This window comes from Zalophus californianus, chromosome 13 (genome assembly GCF_009762305.2).
Source record: "Zalophus californianus isolate mZalCal1 chromosome 13, mZalCal1.pri.v2, whole genome shotgun sequence".
Lineage (NCBI taxonomy): Eukaryota > Metazoa > Chordata > Mammalia > Carnivora > Otariidae > Zalophus > Zalophus californianus.
Window position 1 is genome coordinate 93,312,393 of NC_045607.1, and position 20,688 is coordinate 93,333,080.

Here is a 20,688-nt window from a genome sequence, read left to right on the forward strand (position 1 = left end):
GGATGGCAGGCGTCCGGGACCGCACTTGCAGCAACCTGCCTGGCTGGCCTGGTGTCCAGGTGAGACCCTGGAGAAGAGGACCACAGGCTCCCGGCTGCCGAACTCCAAACGCTGAATGCCTCCGCGTCACCCCGAGCATCGTCAGCATGGCCACGGTTGCATTGGTAGATGGGGATGTTTCCCATGGCTCGCGGTGCTCTGGAGGGCTTTCTTGGTGGCTGTGGAGCATTCTGAGCAAGACGCTTGCATCGTCCTCGGCGGGGAGGTCATAGTCAACAACAATGGTCAGGTACTTGGCCTTTTCATGGGGACAAGTATCGTGTCCTCATGTCTAACGGAAGGACTGATAAGAAAGAAGCTCCTAGTGCCGCCATGGAAGGTGGTCCCATCCTTAAGAAATGTCTTTTCACGCAAGCTAAGTGGCACCACTTACCTATTCAGCCGTTCCATAACACCAGGTCTGCTCTCCACCACAGAGAAATCTGGAACAACCTACTCACGAGCGCGGAAAACCCCAGGGAAGGCTTCAATCTGCTCGTCTTCTCTGTCTCTTCTCCCCGAGTCTGGATCATCAGTGACCAGAGTGGCGTGTCCTTACAGTGGGTGCCCGCATGCTCCCCCGCCCAGCCCGACCCCCGGACCTGCCAAGGACGATGAAACCAGCGCCTCTGGTGGGTGACGGAGAACGACGGTGGCCCTGCAGGTGTCACGCACACGACACACAGAGGGCCGTGGTTCGCAACATCCTTGTCTTTCCTTCTTGTTAAATTTTCCTTGAAACACCGTCCTCTGCTCATCTGCATCCTGTTTTGTCAGTGCCGGTTGACAAAAGCATACGAAAGCGTCAGTGCCGGTCGATCCTCCTTCGCGCTACTTTTCGATCTTCCCGTTATTTTATTTCTTTATTTTTCCAGTTTTATTGAGAAATCATTGACATACCTCACTGTACACGTTTAAGGCATGCAACGTGATGGCCCGATTCACATATTTTATGAAACAATTACAATAGGTTCATCTTCCCATAGAGACACAGTAACACACGGCCTTTCAAAGGAAGATGTTTTTGACCCGTACGCATCTTGTTGGCGCCATCACCAGCACCAGCATTTGTGAAAATGCTGTTTGATTGAATGTTTCATTATAAAGAAGCAATTTCATTAGAACTATGAGCTGATCTCTTTGCTGTCAAGTTTATCCTTCTACATCTCCAGTATATCCTATAAAAGCAGACTTGGTTTGTTTCAGAGCAGTTGCAGATTCACAACAAAATTAAGAGTAAGGTACAGAGATTTCCACAAACTGCCCAGTGCAGCCTCCCCACCAAATGGTCCTCTGAGTGCTGAAAAACCTTCCGTTCTCTGAAACACTAGCTTCTCCCAAAATTTCTCTCACACTAGCCCTCACGCTACAATGGATGGGCAAGCAGAGAAGGTAAGTGTCACGCAGGGGGAGGGGGCACTAACGGATAGTGCTGTTTACTACGCTTTTGTTCTAGTTCTCAAGGTGCTCAGAACCCCCATGAGCAGAAAGTAATTTATGGGGCATCACTCAGAGAGGCCATCACGGGATCTCCGGATAGCATTAACCTAATCAGCAACTTGGCAAATGAAACAAGTTTTATCATCATCTTTTCAAAGTTCTTTTCTCTCTCCTTGCCCTTCCTTCTCACTTGTGTTTGTGCGATGTTCTCCTTGCCCGCGGCTTTCTGTCTGGGACTAACTAAAGTTGGTTGCTTCTCTCAGCGGGATTGAAGTTTCCTCACCCAGATATAATCCGTTAAAGGCATACACTCGCCCCAAAGTTCACGGGTTCCTGTGGCTGCAGATTATTGCTGAAGTCTTTTTGTAGCTAAGTAATAGACCCTGGCATTTATGGTGTGCTTACTCTGTGTGGTGATGTGCTAAGGATTTCACACCTGCTAACTCTATTTTTACACGGGCCTTAGGAGGCACGCAGAGTTATCGGCTCTGTTGAGTAATGAGTGAATGGAGGGATTTCAGAACTTGTGCACAGCTCCTCAGCCAGGAGCGACAGAGCCAGCATCTGAAATTCTGCCATCCCTGCACCACACAGATCCCTCTTATCACGACCGTCCTGCCGTGTATTTGGCCACCATTCAAAATTTGGGATTATTAAGGGCTGTAGGTAATCAGAACACACCACCCTAAAAGAGGCCACTTTGGCATAAGGATGATTTTGAGCTAAAGACAATTGAGAAATAAAGCTCTCTGCCCTCCCCATCTGCCTAAAAGCAGGAGGAAAATCCCCATTTGTGAAGGTGTCTCCGGAGCCAGCAGGAGGAGAGTCTACATGACAAAGCCGCTGAAACAGCGGCCTCGGAAGCCGGGACACCTGTTCCTGAGCCTTCCGCCTTCCCCGCAGGTGGACTGGTGTTTGTTAGGATGCCACACGGCCCCCCCACCCCGCGGTGGCCACCCCTTTGAGTGTCCGCGTCTGCGCGCCGCACACCCGACACCTGTATGATTTTCTCTTGTGTGTCTGGCTCCTGTGCGTGTGACGTTGGGGCCCAGCGGGAGAACCGGGGGAACGGGAAGCATCTCCCCTGCCGCCAGAGCTGGGCACCCTCATCCGTGTCCTGGGCCCCCGGGGGCAGGGTGACTACAAGAGAGCGGCAGCACAGAGGAGGCGGCGGATGCTCCCGGGGCCACAACGGGTGTCTCCGTGCACATCCCCACGGCAGGAAGCCCTTGCTCAGTCACCGAGCCCAACTCCTGTGCCTGGGCGGCTGGCGGCAGTGCTCCGCCAGGTGCGGGGAGGTACGGGTTAAACACGGTGGCGGGCCGACTTACCCTGTGGTCTGGAAGGGGGAGGGAGGTCAACGAGCGGGGGAGGCTTCTAGGACGGTTCCTCCGCCCCCCTTGCCCCACCTGCTTTCCCGCAGCCCCCCCCCCCCCCCCGCAGGTGCAGGCTCCCACACTGGACTCCCTGCCGTCTCAGAGTAGGTGCTCAGGATGTGCTTGAGGACGACGGAGGGCCGAGGGCTGCCCTAGAGCTCAGCGTGCAGACCCTAGGGACCCTGCGCGACATCCCGCGGTGGAAACGAGAGACGTGTGCGCGGCCCACCGCCCCCCACTCCTGTCTCGCTTCTGCGTTTCTCAGGCCGGTTTGTCCCGCGAGGAGGTTATGAAGCGCTTCCAAACAACCGACGTAGCAAGTCTGGCTGCTTCCCATCTCTGGACGGAGAAGAGGGACCCCCGCCCAGAGCCGGAGGGGCAGTGTCCGCCTCTCCCACTTCCACGCGCACGCGCGCAGGCTGGCCGCCCCGGTTCAAACCGGCTGCTTCACAGACTCCTCTTGCCCAACTTCAGACAGACTCCCGGCCTTGGTCCTGAAGACAGTCTCAGCCAAGAATCCTGCTGAGTCTGGGGCCAGATTCCCCCCGCCCTGATCACACTCCGACTGCCGCCCTGAGGTCCCGTTTAGCCGGTTTAGCCGCAACCCCCCACCTGCACAGCATCCCTGGGGGGGGTTTCCATCCTCCTGCCCCCACTCTGCGTGGCCGCACACCCCAGTGCCCTTGCTGCACCGCAGCTGGGCCCAACGTCTCTCACCAGACCCGACGGCCGTGAACAAAGAGCTCCTAACCTTTAATCAAGTGCCAGGTTTCCTTTAGCTTGAGGAAGAGAAGGAGCCTCACTGTTTCTTCTTGTTTTGTTCCTATGAGGACCAGACTGTAGCCAACGTGACACTGGGGAGAACGGTTGGGTTCTGTGTTTGGTGGGAAGAGGGGGCTGCATCCCCAGATTGCTTTCTTTTTGCTCCCTGAGCACGGGAGACCAAGGTGCGGGCCACACGGCACTCAGGAGGCAGACGCGGTGGTCAGCGGGGAAGGGTTTGCTTCTTCCTCGGACCTGAGTGGCCTTGCTCTGCCGGTCCATCTGCCTCTGGTGTTGGGGGCACGTCCCTGGAGCTCGCAGGTGGGCCTCCCTCCACCGCAGCCTACTTTCTTGGTTAAGACCTGGGGTGCTCATCTGCTCCCCCTTTATTTACTTATTTTGTTCAACAACATTTTCTGCAAAGAGATAAGGAGGAAATAAGAGCCAGATTGATTCATGAACAAACACAAATCAGGTAGGAATACATTACTATTGATATAGAAATGTTGAGGTTCGGGGCAAATGGTCAAGAAAGAATTCTTGAGACATCTTTGGTGCAAAAAGGTGGTTTCATTAAAGCACAGGGGACAGGACCCGGGGCGGGGGGGCGGGCAGAAAGAACTGCAATGGGGTCAGGAGAAGTGGCCCATTACGTACTTTCAAGTTGGGAGGTGGTTAGGGTAGGGTAAGTCTCTAAGGAATTTTGGAAGTGAGGTTTCCAGGACCTTGAGGGGGCTAGCTATTGTTGGGAAAAGGTCATTTATTACCATCTAGTAACACCTGAGTCATGAGACCCTTCAGATAGATGTGTATCGGTGGGCCGTATGCTTGGGGCATGATTGCCAACAGGTATCTTGGCGCGGTTGGGGGGGGTAGAGATAAAGGAAGTTTCCACAGGAATTTTTATATGTTAAAGTAGACTTACAGGGTCCTGGCCGGGCGGGGGGGTGGGGGGAGGTCAGGCTAAGATTACCCGTTGCCCTTAGCAAAGTGTCAACCTTGAGGCAGTTGAGTCCCTAGAGGAAGGTCATTCTGCCTGTTTCCAGAACTTGTCAATGGGCTGTAGGGAGTAAGGGAATTCAGTTATTTTCTTTTGCCTTTGTTCCCACATCAACTATCCTTGTACACTTCACCATAGAGATGTCACGCTGTCAAGGAAACATGTCAATTAGGCAGATAGGCTATGTTAGCGCCACTGAAGCAGATGCTGAACTTGGTTTTCACCCCCGCAAGTACAGAGACACCATGTGGGCTGTGCAGGGATGGATCCCCTGGATGCGCCGGGAAAATACAAGGGCCCGAGGGTCATTCTTCCCGAAAGGTTCGTGGCCCCTGCTCACTGGTCTGACTCACCTCTCCCCACAAAAGCTGCTGGTCTCGCTACACTGTTGGCTTCGCTTCTGAAGGAAAGCACCGAGTTAGTCTCGAGGGCCCCTGCGGAGGGAACATGTCTACAGCTAAACGCTCCTGGATGTCAAGTACAATTTATAGGAAAAGGGAATCCGCTCATTGCTACAACCCGGTGTCACCAACGCCACGTGAGTCCGCTCCTTGCTGAGTCCCAGACGGAAACCAAGGCAAGTGAGCTGTTGCACAAAGGACACTATTTGCTGCAAGTAAGCGGATCGCGGGGAAGAACGTCCTGAGCCGCAACCCCTGAGCAAGGCTGGATGGGTTCCTTTTATTTAGGATTAGGATGAGTATGTAGACAGAGAAGCCTTGTCATCCCGTGCAGAGGCGGGCCAGAGGTCACGCGTGCGCCTATACGTGTAAGTGAGGCTCGCGCCCTGGAGGAGTGGGGATTACGCTTAAACGGGTCTGGGCGCTGGAGCTCTTCCCCCCGGGGCAGGCGGGACCAAGAGCTTTAGGAAAGTGTGGGGCAAAGATGGGAGGGGGGTTTACAAGCACGTGAGCAGCAGAGGTCTGGTCCTGGGGTCTAGCTGGTGACACCAACACAGTGTACATTATGGCTTAAAAAGATCTCTGTAAAACCTGGAGTAGAAAACTATAAAATTGTAAACTAACATTTCAGATCATCTTTCTAGAGTGTGATTGCTTCTTGGTCTGGAGCTTAGAGGCAAGGGCCCAGCTGTCAAGGAAAATCAAGAGAAAGGGACATAGTGCTGGTGTGTGGGGCGGGGGCAGGGAGGCAGGAGTGGCCTTAAAACCACAGCCTTTGTTCACTGGGGAAACAGAACTATAAATACCAGGTTGGTTAAACGCCCCCCCCCAAAAAAAACTACAGTTGTTAAAAAGAAAACCACAGGCCCAGAATGGAGTCCTTTATGTCAAGAGCATCCCATCAGCAAGCCAAGACTTAATATCTAAGCTGGGGACACTTTCAAGCTCCTGGAAATGCGACCTGTCCACTCAAGCTTCCTGGGAAGTCTGCTGACGGGAGGGCGGCTCACCTAGAAAAATGCATTCTTTGCTAATAACTTCCCCCTTTCCACTCCCTCTCTGCCTTTAAAACCCTTTTCTCCTTTGCAGCCCTGCAGAGCTCCCCTCCACTTGCTGCCTGATTCATGAATCGTTTATTAAAGCCAGTTTGGTCTTTTAAATTACTCAGTTGAATTTGTTATTTAACACAGACAAGCACCTAGATTTTCTTTGTAAAGATTTTACTTCTAAGTAATCTCTATGCCCAACATAGGGCTTGAACTCATGACCCCGAGATCAAGAGTCACATGTTCTACTGACTAAGCCAGCCAGGCGCCCAATCCATTTATGTTCTTTGCACCTTCTGTATTTCATATCCTAATTGTAAGTACTCTGTCTTAGTCCATTCCAGCTGCTATAACAAAATGCCACCCATGGGGGTGCTTATAAACAGCACACGTTTACTCCTCCCAGTTCTGGGGCCTGGAAGCCCAAGATCAAGGCTCCAGCAGATTGGGAGTCTGGAGAGAGCCCACTCCTGGTTCCTAGGGGATGTGTCCTCACACGTGGCTGATGGGGCCAGGGGGCTCTCAGTCCTTTTATAAGGGCACTGATCCCATTTCTGGGTGGACCCTCCTGACCTACTCACTTGCCAAAGGCTCTGCCTGCAAATACCATCACACTGGGGGCGAAGTTTCCATGTATGAATTTGGGGGGACAGCGGTACTTCCCCACCCGACAATCATAAAAATAGTCTCCTCTGGTTACTTCTAGGATTTTATAATTCTAGTTTTTTACCTATAGGTTCTTAATCAATAAAAATTTTTTAGGGGCGCCTGGGTGGCTCAGTTAAGTGTCTGCCTTCGGCTCAGGTCATGATCCCAGGGTCCGGGGATGGAGCCCCACATCAGGCTCCCTGCTCAGCGGAGAGCCTGCTTCTCTCTCTCCCTCAGCTGCTCCCCCTGCTTGTGTGCCCGCTCGCTCTCTTTCTCTGTCAAATAAATAAATAAAATCTTCAAAAAAAAATTTTTTTAAAGAATGTGTGATTGTTGAACTGGGAAGAATCCCCGTTTCTCTGCGTACACAGACAGCCATCTCACACCATTTACAGAATAACCATTCTCTCTCTCCATTTCTGGGCCTTGACCTTGGTCACGAGCAAAATTCCCACGGTCAGGCTGTGTCCAGCGGGGCTAGAGCCACACTGACTGTCTTCACTGCAAAACGAATGTGAGGGCAGCGTGCTCTCATGCCTTCTCTCCTGCAAAATTGTCTTGGTGAATTTTATGTATTTTGTCTTTTAGAAGAATTTTAGAATTCACTTTTCAAGTTCCATTATGCTTAGGATGGGTTGCATTTACTGATCACATTTCTTAAGTTTTTCATAGTTTTTGTTGGGATAATTTTACATGACATTTTCTAACTGGATGTTCCTCATGTACAAGAAAGCTAGCAGTTAGGACCTGATCACCCAACTCCCTGCTCCTTCCGCTCTGTTTTCTGTTGATCATTTAAAATTTGGTATGTAAGACAATCACCACTTCATTATTCATGCATCCTGGCCCCCCCCAGCCCACCCCATCTTATTGCATTAGCGAGGACCACAAGCATGATGTATTCTCATTTCATTTGAAAATTCTATCTTCTAAATTAAAATACACAATCTTATTTTTATAAAGTCTTCAAAATAAAACCTGTCGTTTTGAATTCTGAAATAGTCACTGCAAAGAGAAAAAAAAAAAAGGAAAGAAAGGAGGAAGAAAACATCAGTAATGACATTACACGCTCAAATACAGAACATTACAAAATTTTTCCTCGGCTGTTAAAGGTGTCCGAACACCCTTCCGCACTTGCCCCACCGTCCAGTTTCTAAATTTTGAAACACAGAATCCGCAGCATCCCAGGGACAGAAATACTTTTACAAGGTACAAAAATCAGTCACCATATTGGCATAGAGGACACTGTCTTGCAAGAACCCTCCTGGCGACAGAGAGGCAGGTGAACACGGTGTCTTTGTACTCGCAGAGCGAGTGCCACTCCTGTGGGGAGCTATGCTCATGTGTCAGAGAAGCAGAGCGGTGCTTCGTCACCCTGAGGCGGAACCCCAGGCCGTCCTCGCTTCCCGGGACCCTATGAGTGCAGATGACATGGCTAGTTCTTGAGTGACCCTGCTACTATTTGCAGTCACGGATTTCTCATTTTGTTTATTTATTTTTAAGATGTTATTTTTAAATAATCTCTACACCCAATGTGAGGCTCTAACTCACGACCGTGAGCTCAAGAGTCACATGCTCCACTGACTGAGCCAGCTGGGCACCCCACAGAGTCCTCATTTTCATCTAACTTCTCAGGTGGCTCCACTCCTGAGCTCCCTGCACCCGGAATGTTCCTTCGTTCCTGTTGGTTGTTGGCTCCTTGGGTCTGACAGCTGTGAGTGTGCCCATCGCTTCATCAAGGTGGCTCTTCCCGCCGCCTGGGTTGTGTCCCCTCTCTGAGGGCACCCACTGCTCTCTGCTCCCCATTCCAGCAGCCACTCCCACAGGTGGCGCTTCTGCCAGACGGCAGCTCGGGGGGCCGTGCCGCGTGCGCCCCCACCTCAGGCTTGCAGAGCGAATGCATCCTGCTCTATGATTTATTCACGTGTAATCACCCCCCCTCATTTACTCTCTGCAGGATGCCTTGTCCTCCCGCATCTCCTGCACTTCAACTTTGGACTCTGGCCGGCACATCAGGGGAGAAGACGCAAGGTGACGGAGGCTCGCATCCGCTGATGGCCACTGATGGTTTTATAAACACAGTAGTAAACCTCAGTCCAGAAGACTTGTTTTTATCCATAAAATCCACTGTGGATTTTTTACTTTTACAGGAATGGCAAAATAGACGTTGCGGGAACGGTCCGCAACTTGTTTCTTGCTCAGTACGCTGTTTCCAGACTTTATCTGGGGTGGTCTGTGTGGTCCTGTGTGTGTTTTCATTTTGCGCGCTGCTCGTGGCACGAGCAAGGCGCTATATCTGATCTGCCTCCCCGTCTGTTCGGGTCCCCCCACCCCCCACCGCAGACCCCGCCGCATGGGCTGCCCGGTGTTATGTGCGGAGCTGTTGGCCTCCCAGCCTCTCCGGGCTTGTCCTCACGGCCCGGGCCTCTGTGCAGCAGGGGAAATGGACCACGGTCCTGCTGCCCTACCTGTGGGCTCAGCCACCCAAGGTCAAGGTCAAGGACGAGGCTCGGGTGGGCAGGCTGGGCCGTCAGGCTCCGGTCTAAAAGCTTGGCCCCGAGAACAGACCTGAGAGGGAAACCACTGGGCGGCAGACAGCAGCCCTGGGAACGGCTGTCCCGCGGCTCACGGTGCTGTCCCAGCCATTCACGCCTAGGTGACAGCCTGTCTTTCCTCAGCTCTTGGAAAGGTTCTTTCACGTACGTGAAGTTCTACCCTTCTCTTATGTTCTTCCTTTCTCTGTTCTCTTTCCTTCTCTGTGTGTCTCTGGAATTCCTGTTACTCAGGCTCTGTACCTGGATTCATCCTGGTTTGAGTCTCTGTATCTCTTATTGTTTCTGTCATTGTCCTCTCTTTCTCCGTATTCTCTGAGTTTCCTGACGGTTTTAAAGTAGGCTCCACACCCAGCATGGGGCTTGAACTCACAACCCTGAGATTTAGAGTCGCCTGCTCTCGGGACTGAGCCAGCCAGGCGCCCCGAGTTCTGAGTTCCGTAAACGTTGTTGTCCACGCATACATAGGAGCTCATGTTCTGTGAAACATAACTTGAATTTCCAGAGGCTTTGTTTCAGGTATTCTCACGTGGCTCATTTCTCACATGCCTCTGCTCTTGTGAGCTCTTGTGGATGCGAGCTTTTCTAAAACCTCTCTGAGGCTGCAGTTCAAAGACGTTGCCTCCTCTTGTGTCCTTTGTTGCATGTCCTAGGTTCTCTGAATTCCCTGTTTGCTCCGAGGTAACGTTCTCCATCCGTCTCTCTGTCCTGCCTTCTCGGTCCTGCCTCCTTTCACCGTATGCCTCTCCTCACCCCTCTGGGCGCCCGCCGGGCTGAGCAGCACTGCTGGCGAGGACCACCCTTCACTCCCGGGCTGACCCCTGAGTGGGGGCATCCCTCTGCCCTGAGCAAGGGCAGCGTGTGGGGTCCTGATTGTTTTGGATGTCCAGCTGTTGATGGCAGGGGGGTATGCGGATGAGGCAAGGAAACAGGGGTTCTGGTCTGACCACTGGGTGAACTGCACGGCTGGAGGAGAGGGAAGGGGCAAGAAAGGAGGCAGACCCCGGGGGGGGGGGGGGTTGGTCCTCTTGATATGTTTCATTTGAGAAACTTCTAATCCTTTTTGGGGTTCAGAATCTGTGACCTGGAAAAGTGCCACCTGCTCATATTGATTATTTTGAATTAAAGATACTTGAGAAACAGCCCGCACAAGAAGGACACTCCGACCCCCTCTCCACCGCCCTCCTGAACGCAGGAGATCCATCTCTCCCCCGACAGGTGCCCTCCCTGCGCCGGGGGAAGCAGTCCTATTGCCAGAGACGGGATATTTAGGGCCGAGGAAGCTGTGATTTACGACCCCAGCCCCAACCTCTTTGTCTTGTCAAATCCTTGCAAATTTACCGTTCCTTTGTCTAAAGGTATAAAAGCTGCCTGCTTTGGTCACCTGTTTGAGTCTTACGTCTTTGTGGAGCTCCCGTACGTTCGTATTTACGCGTGAAATGGAATCCGTTTTTCTTCCGTTAATGTGTCTCACGTTGGTTTGTCAGACAGGCGCGGGGAGGACCAGCATCCCAGCGCAGAGTCGCGGGGCGTCCCTACACGCCCGCTCCTTGCCCCTTAGCGCCCGGACGACGTCCCGGAACGTCCGCTTCTCCAGGCCGACTGCGGGTTCCCTCTGCCTTGAGACACGGCCTCAGATGCCCCGGGGCCTTGGTGGGGAGGAGAGAACGGGAAACCCAAAGACACGAGGAGCGAGGGGGACAGAGACGCCACAGCGCTCCTTGACCCGCTATCGTAACGGGGAGATGCGCTCGCTTTATTTCCATGAGTTCACGCTGACCTTTCCAATTTGAACTTAGATACGTTTTTCCCCACGACACACTTAGTAAAATCTTAAACCCTTAGGCAAAACTATAATTGTACCTACATGTCTTACCTGCTCTTACTGGGTGGTCAAATTATTGAAAATTGTCATTGATTAAGCACTTCACAAAAAGCATATTATTAAAAAATGCAATCTAAATCCTTTATTTCTTTTCCTACATTAAAACCATTTTTAAAGTCCTACATGTCACGTAGCAGCTGTGTCGTGGGGCTGGCGGGGGCGGTTCCTGAGGCCGGCCGCGCAGGGTGGGCAGGAGGCGGGAGCAGGGGAGCGGCGAGCAGGGCGAGGCCCGAACCCGCTCAGCGGTCCCCCCGCTGCCCGCCGGACCTTGCCTGCGCCTATGCAGCCGCTTTACTGAGGCGCCACTCACGCACGCCCCGTTGAGGGTTTCCGGGCACTCATTTCAGGCTCATTGGCTGGGCCCTGGGTTAGACTGACAACAGACAGATTGACCGGAGAGGGTCAGGCAGAGGTTCGCGCCCCAGGAGCACCCAGGGACGAGCCACCCAGAGAGGTTACACAGCACGTCCACAGGACAACAGTCAATCGTGGGGAAGTGACAGCACTCGGGAGGACGTCGGGTTTCCCGGGGCGGGGGGTGGCAAACTGGGGGGGGGGGGGGGAGGGGGCAAGTACGCGGGGAAGCCCACGGACGGTGAGGGCCAGCTGCAGAGTCGACTCCCGCGAGGGGTCTCGGGGCTGCGGGGCGGCTGCGGGGCGGGAGCTGCGTGCCCTGCGTGTTCGGCTCCCTTTCACCGTGCGCTTCGTGCCCTTAAAGTTCGTAACTCAGCGTTTTTTCCTCTGTCGGTAGAGTTGCGTGACTATGGCCATGGCCTGCGTTTAGACTACTTCTGTCCCGTCCCCCCAAAGCGACCCCACACCGACCAGCATCTAATGGCGTTCTCCCGCCGACCCAGCCCAGGCCAGGCGCTGTTTTACGCTCCCACGGGCTGCGCAGGACGGTCCCCTTTCTCCTCGTCCTTGCCACACTGGTTCTGCTGCCTTCGGGAATGTACCCCTTCCAGCCAGTGTGACTGAGGCCGTGCCTCGCGGTGCTTTGGGCTTGCATCGCCCTGGTGACGTCGAGCATGTCCTCATGAGCTTGCTGACTGATTTGCAGACCGTGGTCGCCCCTCGGTCAGCCGCGGTCCTGAAGCCCATGACCTCCTTCTACGTCAGCACAAGGTCAGGAGTGATGACAAGTACGGTACAGGGAATAGGGTCAACACCACCGTAACACACTAAGCGTGGTGAGCATTTCTTAGGTATACGACTGTTAAATCAGCATGCGGTGCATCTGAAACTAACTTATTTATTTTTTTGTTTTTTTAAGTCTGTTTATTTAAGTCATCTCTACACCCAACGTGGGGCTCGAACTCATGACCCTAAGATCAAAAGTTGCACACTCCACTGACTGAACCGACCAGGGTCCCCATCTGAAACTTATTTATTTGACAGAGAGAGAGAGAGAGAGCTCCGGCAGGGGAAGGGGCAGAGGGAGAAGCAGACTCCCCACTGAGCAAGGACCCCCCCCATATGGGACTCGATCGCAGGACCCAGGCGTCATGACCTGAGCCAAAGGCAGACGCTCAACCGACTGAGCCACTGGGGAGCTCCGTGAAACTAATTTAATATTACATATCAATTTTACTTCAATTATAAACTTTACAAAGGTCAGTAGTAGCCTTTGGCTGTGACGCATACCTTGTCACTCCTCTCCACTTCATCTCATCACCCAGCATTTTGTCACCTCACATCCTCACGGGAAGAAGAGTGAGTGCGGCACAGTAGGTATTCCGAGACAGAGAACATATTCACATAATTTTTATCTAACGTACTGTTACAATTTTTCTATTTTATTATCAGTTGTTGTAGTTAATCTCCTACTGTGTCTAACCTTATATATTAAACTTCATTACAGGCTTGCACCTATGAGAAAGAGCGTGCATACAGGGTTGGGTGTTATCTGTGACCTTGGGCCTCCCCTGCGGGTCTTAGAGCCCGAGCCCTACAGAGAAGAAGGGACCACGGCATCCTTGGAGAAATGGCCCTTCGAATCCTGTGCCCCTTTGTAAGTTCGGTTATTTGTCTTTTTCCTGTTGGGCTACGGGTGTTTGTCCTCTGTTCTAGATTCATGTCTGTTACCCAGTGTACAGTTTGCTGACATTTTATCTCCAACTCTGAGCTGTCTCTTACCTGCTTGATGACCTCATTCACAGCACAAAAATTGTAAATTTGGTGTGGTCCTAGTTCACCTATTTTTCTCTTGCTGCTTGTATTTTTGGTGTCATACCTGAGAACCATCCCCTGAGACAAGGCGTAGACTTCTGCTCTGTGTTCTCCTGGTGTCCAGTGGTTTTGGCACTTACGGTCAGGTCTATGAATCATTTTAAGTTAATTTTCGTATATGGCATTAGGTAGACATCCAACTTCATTTTATTGTATGGGGAACTTTAGTCATCTTAGCACCATTTGTTAAAATGACTGTTCTTTCCCCACTGAATGCTCTTAGAATCCTTATGAGCAGCAAGAGGGTCTGTTTCCAGCCATATTCCATGGGTCTGCGGGAGCCAGGCCTTTCCATCCCATCCGCACACAGAGCTGTAGCTCCGAGGCTAAGACCCATTCTGATCCTCCACGGGGTCTGCAGGCCCCTTCTGTCTGGCTCCGCGAGGCTGAACCTGTGTGTTGGTATCTCTGACCTCAGCGCTCAGATCTGCTCAAGCATCGCTGCCTGCTTTAGGAACCGGCATCCGCAGCTAGGGCCCCAGGGTGCAAACTCCTGTCTGCCTTCTCTGCCGTGACAGCTTCGGGGCCCCTCTGGGGCGTGGGCCTCGCAGAGGGAATGTTACCCTTGTGTGGCTGGTGACCCACCTCCTGCCATCTGTGCATGGATGCCCCTGACACCGGTCATTGTCAGGCCGCTGGGACCCCAGCTACATAGGGTCACTCGACCGTTTCACTGGATGGCAAACTATCCAGAGATTTGGTGACTTAAGATAGCAATCACCATTTTATTTGTGCAAAATTCTGTAGGTCAGGAGCTGGGGCTCAGGTCAGTTGGGTACTTCTGCTCCATGTGGCATCGGGTTGGAAATCGGCTGGAGCCTGAAACCCCTGGGGCTGGCACTCATAAACCTGGCCCCACCTGGGGGGGGCTGAAGCCTGGGAGCTGGCTGGACCTCTCTCCCCCCGGGGCTCTTTATCTGGAGCTCAGGGTTGCTGGGGGAGTAAGGGAGCCCAGCTGTTCTGCAGCCTCATGGGTCTTGGCAGCCACCCTCCCCCTGCACTCTTGTGGTCACAGCCTGTCCACTGTCAGCCCAGATGCAAAGGGAGGGACTTGGTCACACTGCAGAGGGAAACAGGGGATGCAGACACTGTACGGCCTTCTTTGGAGACACCACCTACCCCCCTGGCCCCACGTGGACTTCCCATGGTGGCCCCGGGACTGGAGGGCTTGATGACTCCTGCTGTTGAGTTCAGGGAGAGGAACACGGCTGCGCCTTACCCAGACGCAGACAGAGCAGACGTGCCTTTGGAATCATGAATAAATGTCTGCACGAGATTGTCCTTATCTAGCCCTTTCTACTTTTCATGGAGAAAAATGATCATTGCAAAGGTTTTGTCCAGGTAAGCATATTTGTCTAGGCTTGTGCTCCCAAATTCACTGTCAGTTCTCCTGCTGCTTACTTCTCCATAGTAGGAGTTCAGTGGAATCCCCATGGAGCACCTTCAAACGTTATATGAAATGGAAAGTGTGCACAAGGCATCTCCTCCCCCAGACTGGAGGCTTTAGGGGACTTTCAGACAGAAATACAAGGCACAGGAGAAATAAAGTTGTTTGTTACAACCAGAAATGTACCTCTTCCACCCCAAAAATGCTCAAAGTCATACAGAAATAAATCCTCTTATTTTCTATGTAAAGCAATGGAAGGCAAGTTGACGGCTGGTGAGCCAGCGCGGGGGAGGGTCAGCGAGGGGTCTGTCCCTCGGGACGGGGTGTGGGACATACAGACACACCCACACCCCTGTCCACTGCCCCGGCTGTGGATACAATACAGACTTCTGTACCAAGGAGGGGACCCAACAGACAGAAAGCCCTTCGGTGAATGCTTTAGATGGTTTTCTACAGAGGCAGAGGATTCTCTTGCAACGTCAAGCCAAGTAAACGATCTGAAGAATGGTCGGCATCGGGGAACATTTTGGCCTAATAGGGAAGGCGTGAAGCCGACGGCTCACTTACACCCGGGTATACTTCTCTCGTGTCGGTGAATTAGCTACAGTAACAACGGAGCGAACGCGCCGCGGATGTTGACCTCACGGCAGCGAGCCCCACGCATGGTGGAAGGGCCTCCACATCTTGGGTTCTAGACGCTCTGGGGGGGTACTCACTGGCGGGCAGGGCTTACACCTCGGGTTACCCAGAGACGTGGGTGCACACCTGCGCCCAGGATTCAGGGAGAGTCGGGCGCCAGCCAGGATGCGTCAGGTCTGCCAGAGGAGACTGGCCTCATGGCTGCCCGTCGTTCTTCCTGGGCGAGGAGGGGGCACCCAGCGCTTTGAGTAATGGCTTTGGTGGGGTCCATAGGTCAGTGGCCTCTCCTCTAGCAGACGCACAGGACCCTGTGTGATGAACACCCCAATGCATTCTCATCACACAGCAGCCATCATAAAAAATCCCTACATAGAAATTGAACAAAAAATTAAAAATTAGGTTGAATTTCTGTATCTGTAAGAGTTCTACCTTCTGGTGAAGAAATAACTTTTTCTGCATGAAAATCTGTAGTCTGACTGCAACACGGCCATTTTCAGCGTCTCTCCCTCTGGACCCTATTCTGTTTGTTGACTCCATTCCGTGAAAATGGGCCGCAGAGGTGTGTTAATGGGGCAGGAGAGGCCGAGGGAAAGCCAAAGGGGAAGAAACATCTTTCTGAGGGTCCCTCCTCAGCGCCTGGCTCCCTCCATGAAGCAGCCTCCAGGGTCCACGGGCATCAAGGAGGCCGACACGCGAGCCAGGGAAGACCAGGGTCCACTGCACGGTCAAGAATCGAGGCTCAGCCTTGTCCACTGACTGGGGGTCTGGTTCTAGTCCTACGTGCTCATCCTCTCTCCCTCCTCCATGTTGTCCGGTGTGGGATTCATTCATCCGAAGTTGGAGAAGTCCCTGCTGGACACAGGTGGGCAGACATAGTGCTTATCCCTCTAAGAGCATTTGGGGAAAAGAAGAATCTTAGGTAAAACTCCAAAAAAGCTCACTCATCCCCCTCCCCCTGCTACCCCATGTTCTGGTGGAGTGTCCTGTGGAGGAGAAATGCCTCCTTTCTCCAAAATGAGGAAAGCCGCTGGCCTCGCGCCTAGGCTCCATCTTCCCTGGCTAGACACAGAATGGGCACTCAGAGTTAACTCTTTTCAGTAACAGATGAGGGGAGGGACATAGTCCCGAGCAGGAGTATCAAAGTGCATCAAGACCCCAGAACAATCCCCGTGGGGGCGGGGGCAGAGAGGGGCAGAGACACCACCCAGCATCCACGCGAACTCCCAGCGTGCCCAGAATAGCCAGCTGCGACCCAGGCTGTGAGTCTGTGCACAGGAGGACACAGCCCTGCCTCGGAACCTGGAGAAAAAAACCCTCAAAGCCTCTCTCAAAACCTCCCTGCAGGTTTTTGAAAAACTGATGTGGAAAACAAAAACAAATCTGTAAAAAGAAAGAAAGCCCATAAAATTCCATGGCTTACTTTTAATTTTCAACCTCTTCCTCTCTTTCCCCAAAAATAAAATTTCTTATGGGTCATTTCAGTTTCTTAGGGCTGCTTTACGAAAGACCACCAAACTGGTGACATAAAACCACAGAAATTTATCCTGTGTCAGAGGCCAGAAGTCTGAGATCCAGGTGGGGCAGGGCCACTGAGATCCAGGCGGGGCAGGGCCGCACTCCCTCCCAAGGCTCCAGGGGACGGTCCTTCCTGTCCCTTCCAGCCTCCGGGGCTCCAGGCCTCCCTGGCTCGGGACGTCGTCACTCCCATCTCTGCCTCTGTTTCCTCATGGCTTCTCCTCTGTGTCTGTGACTCTCCTCTTGCGTCCCTTACAAGGATGCCAGTCATTGAATTTAGGGCCACCCTCATCCGGGATGATCTCATCTTGAGATCCTTAATTATATCTGAAAATATCCTAAATGACTCACATTCATACATGGGGAGCAGGGGTAGGATCTGGGTACATCTTTTGAGGGACCACCATTCAACCCATGACATAGAAAAATAAAATATACCCTAAACATTGGTCAGATTAAATACAACGGGAATTTGGTAAACTTGTAAAATACAGATGTGTGTGTGTGTATTAAATATTTTATTTGTAAGTAATCTCTACACTCAACGTGGGGCTTGAACTCACAATCCTGAGATCAAGGGTCTCAGGCTCCACTGACTGAGCCATCCAGGCACCCCCCAGAGGAATATATTTTAAGAGTAATTTCCAAATAACTACTACTTGGCTATTTTGAGCTTAAACTTTTATTTTCTGGTCTGTTTGGTTTAAACAAAGGTTGAAGATTACTGTCACACTTCCGGCTCAGAGCTAGGAGTGCAGGGGCTGTGCTGGGTGAGTGCCCAAGTCAGAACGGGTATCCAACCCCATTGCCCTTGTCAGCCCGCCCCCTGGAAAGTCTGCAAAACCTGCCTGGGCCACTCCCGTCTTGCAAGCAATTCTCTCCTCACCAATCTCCAGAAATGGCAAGTCATGGCTGGCCTCCTCCAACGGGCCAACCATCCGTCCCTGTTGTGTTCAAGATTACACACATACGTTACGCACATTGAACCTTCCAGAGCTCAACCACCAGCGTTCCCTACGCCATCCAGCACTGACGCTCCGAGATGCACCCTGACGGGAGCAAACTTTAGAAATGTGACCCCTTTAGAAATCAAAGGCCACATTCCCTTGGAGATGACGCTCCTCTTCCTGAGTAACTGTAGCATAAAATGCTCTGTTTACTGCTTAGCAATCCTTTGAGCGCTTCCTGCTAGTGGCTTGTAAAGGTCCTGTTTCTTGATTATCTCATGTTTTACCTCCGTGGTGAGCAGTGACCTACATCTCTGCAGCCGGCTCCGGACGCGTGGGGCGCGAGGCACGAGCTGGAGACTCTTCACAGAAATGAGCTCCACTGGCGAGGATACCTGGTGTGCTGAGGGGAACATTTGGCTTAGTTTTCCCTTTTAAAATCTGAGCCTTTCAACAGAAATAAACCTCACGCCCTGCATGCCTGCTGTGTGGAGGAGGAAAAAATTGGTTTATCTCTGCCTTTTAAAATCAGATCCTGTGAACCACTTCTTTACACCGTTTACTGAAGACCTACTTGGTGCCAAGCGTTGTGCCCCATACGATGCTGCATGTGACTGAGGAGGCAGGTAATGAAGGATGCCCCACTGACACACGGAAGACAGCCACACACCAGGGTGGGGGGCCGTGCCGGCTTCGGGTGGTCTGCAGCAGACCCCAAGGTCAGCCAGCCTGGGCTGCCGCTGGTGCTGAAGGAGCAGGCCCAGAGAGAGTGCGGGCACCTGGGGAGTAGACGGTGGCCACACGGACACTTCTGTCATTTTACTTTCTCTAAGTGCAGGGACCTCATGGGATCAATCAATTAGCCAATGTTTATTGGCGACCAGAGTGCAGGACAAAGGGACTTCTGCTTTAATGAGCTAAGAGTGTCCCTGGCTGATGGCACCCCCAGGAGCTGGTGGACCCTCAGGAAGGATTTAGCGAAGGCTGAGTGCATGGAGGCCCTCGGAGCAGCCGCAGGTCCAGGGAGGGACGGCAGAGCCGAGCGGAAGAAGGAGGTGGGAGCTAGAGGTCATGGGGCTGGAGGGCTGGAGGCCTCCATGTTCCTTGAATCCTGGGAATGCCGTCCTGAGAGACGCCCTGAGCAAGGGAAAAAAAGGAAGAAAACATCTGGGGTCTAATACATAAGCGTGCTGAGTCACCAGAGTTCCAACTTCTAGATCCTGGGTTAACGAGACCATGGAATCCAAAGACTCCGTAACAACAAGTTAAAATGTAAAGCTGAAATCGTTTGCAGCTGCAGCTCAGAAGCAGGCTCTGCAGAGGTGTGCAGCTTGAAATGAGCATGAAGGACAGAAGGCTCGATGGCATCTGGGCCTGCGGCTGGCCACACAAGGTGGTGAGGCATGTCCACCATGAACCCGGACCCAGGGACCCCAGCGCCGACAGGAGGCAGAGAAGGGGAGCCTGGTGTCTGCTCCCCGTGGCTGCCTGACCACCACCCAAGGCAGCCTATGACGTCTGATTAACGGATGTGTTACAAGAGCTCTGGGCTCTGGGTGAGGCAGAGTGCTCCCCGCCAAGGCTCGGGGCACCGGGCAGATGGGCAGCCACCGCTCACAAGCCTGTTGTCCATCTGTGCGTGCGGAGGCTCCGTGGTGTCCAGGCAGGAACCTCCTCTCCGCGTCCTGATGGCCAGATATGATGGTAGCAACGCTGCCGTCCCCAAGGGCGACCCAGAGACGCGGCCCCAAGGTCAGGCTGTCCTGGAGCCCATGAGCAACACGGTTTCAACTGCTCTGGTCCAATAACACGTGGAGTGTTTTCCGATAAACACAGTGTAGAACTGTAAATGTATTCTCTTCCTGATGGCTTTCTTAATGACATTTCTTTTCTCTGGCTGACTTTATTATAAGAAAATGGGGTGTAATAATACAACCCACGGAGTATGTGTTAACCAACTGTTTATGTGATTGGTAAGGCTTCTAGTCAACAGTAGCTATGAGTGGGTGAGTGTTTGGTAAGTGCGAAGCTATAGGTAGATTTCTGGCTGTGCAGGGTTGGCACCCTTAACCCCTGCGCTGTGCAAGGGTCAACTGTATTTGAGGTCTACTTTCTTCACGAATATTTCTATGCCAAATGCTACACTGGGAGCTCTCGTCTCAAATTCTCTGCTTAGAGCATATGACTCTCAACAAGTTATTGTTAAAATTTCCAAATGGATGTCCTCCAGTTATCCAAGCAATGTAATATTTCCAATATTTCTGAGTATTTTGGGTACCCCCCACGTGGATGGCTGAGTTAGCATTATGACAGTGTGCTTCAAATGTGGTCTGATCTCAACAAGTGCCCATTCCTGCAGACTTGGCAGCCTGCACATGTCCATAGCAATTAGGCCCCTCTTGTTTGGGGAAGAGAACAAACAGTAAGAACAACTAAATTAGATTCTAAATGCTATGGATTTAAGTGTGAATAACCTTGTTTTCTTAGTTCGCCACTGAAGTCATCACACGTGATAATAAAATTGGAGCCAAAAGCAGGGAAGTAATCTTAACCATGGAGATGAGAGCTGACGTGAGAAGCACAGGTGGATTGCTTAGAGACCGCCCAGGGTGGCCAAGCTGCCGGCCGGTGGGCTCAGTCCAGAACGGGGGAACAGAGCACGCACATGAGAGTTAGCACGTTCCTTCTCTCGATCCGTGGGGCACAGTGGCCGTCTGGCCATGGAACAACCACAGTGGCAAGTGGAGGTTAGTGAGCAGGGAGCTCCTGCTATGTTACCTTGGCACCTGCTCTCTCTGGGCCTCAGTTTACTCCTCTGTACA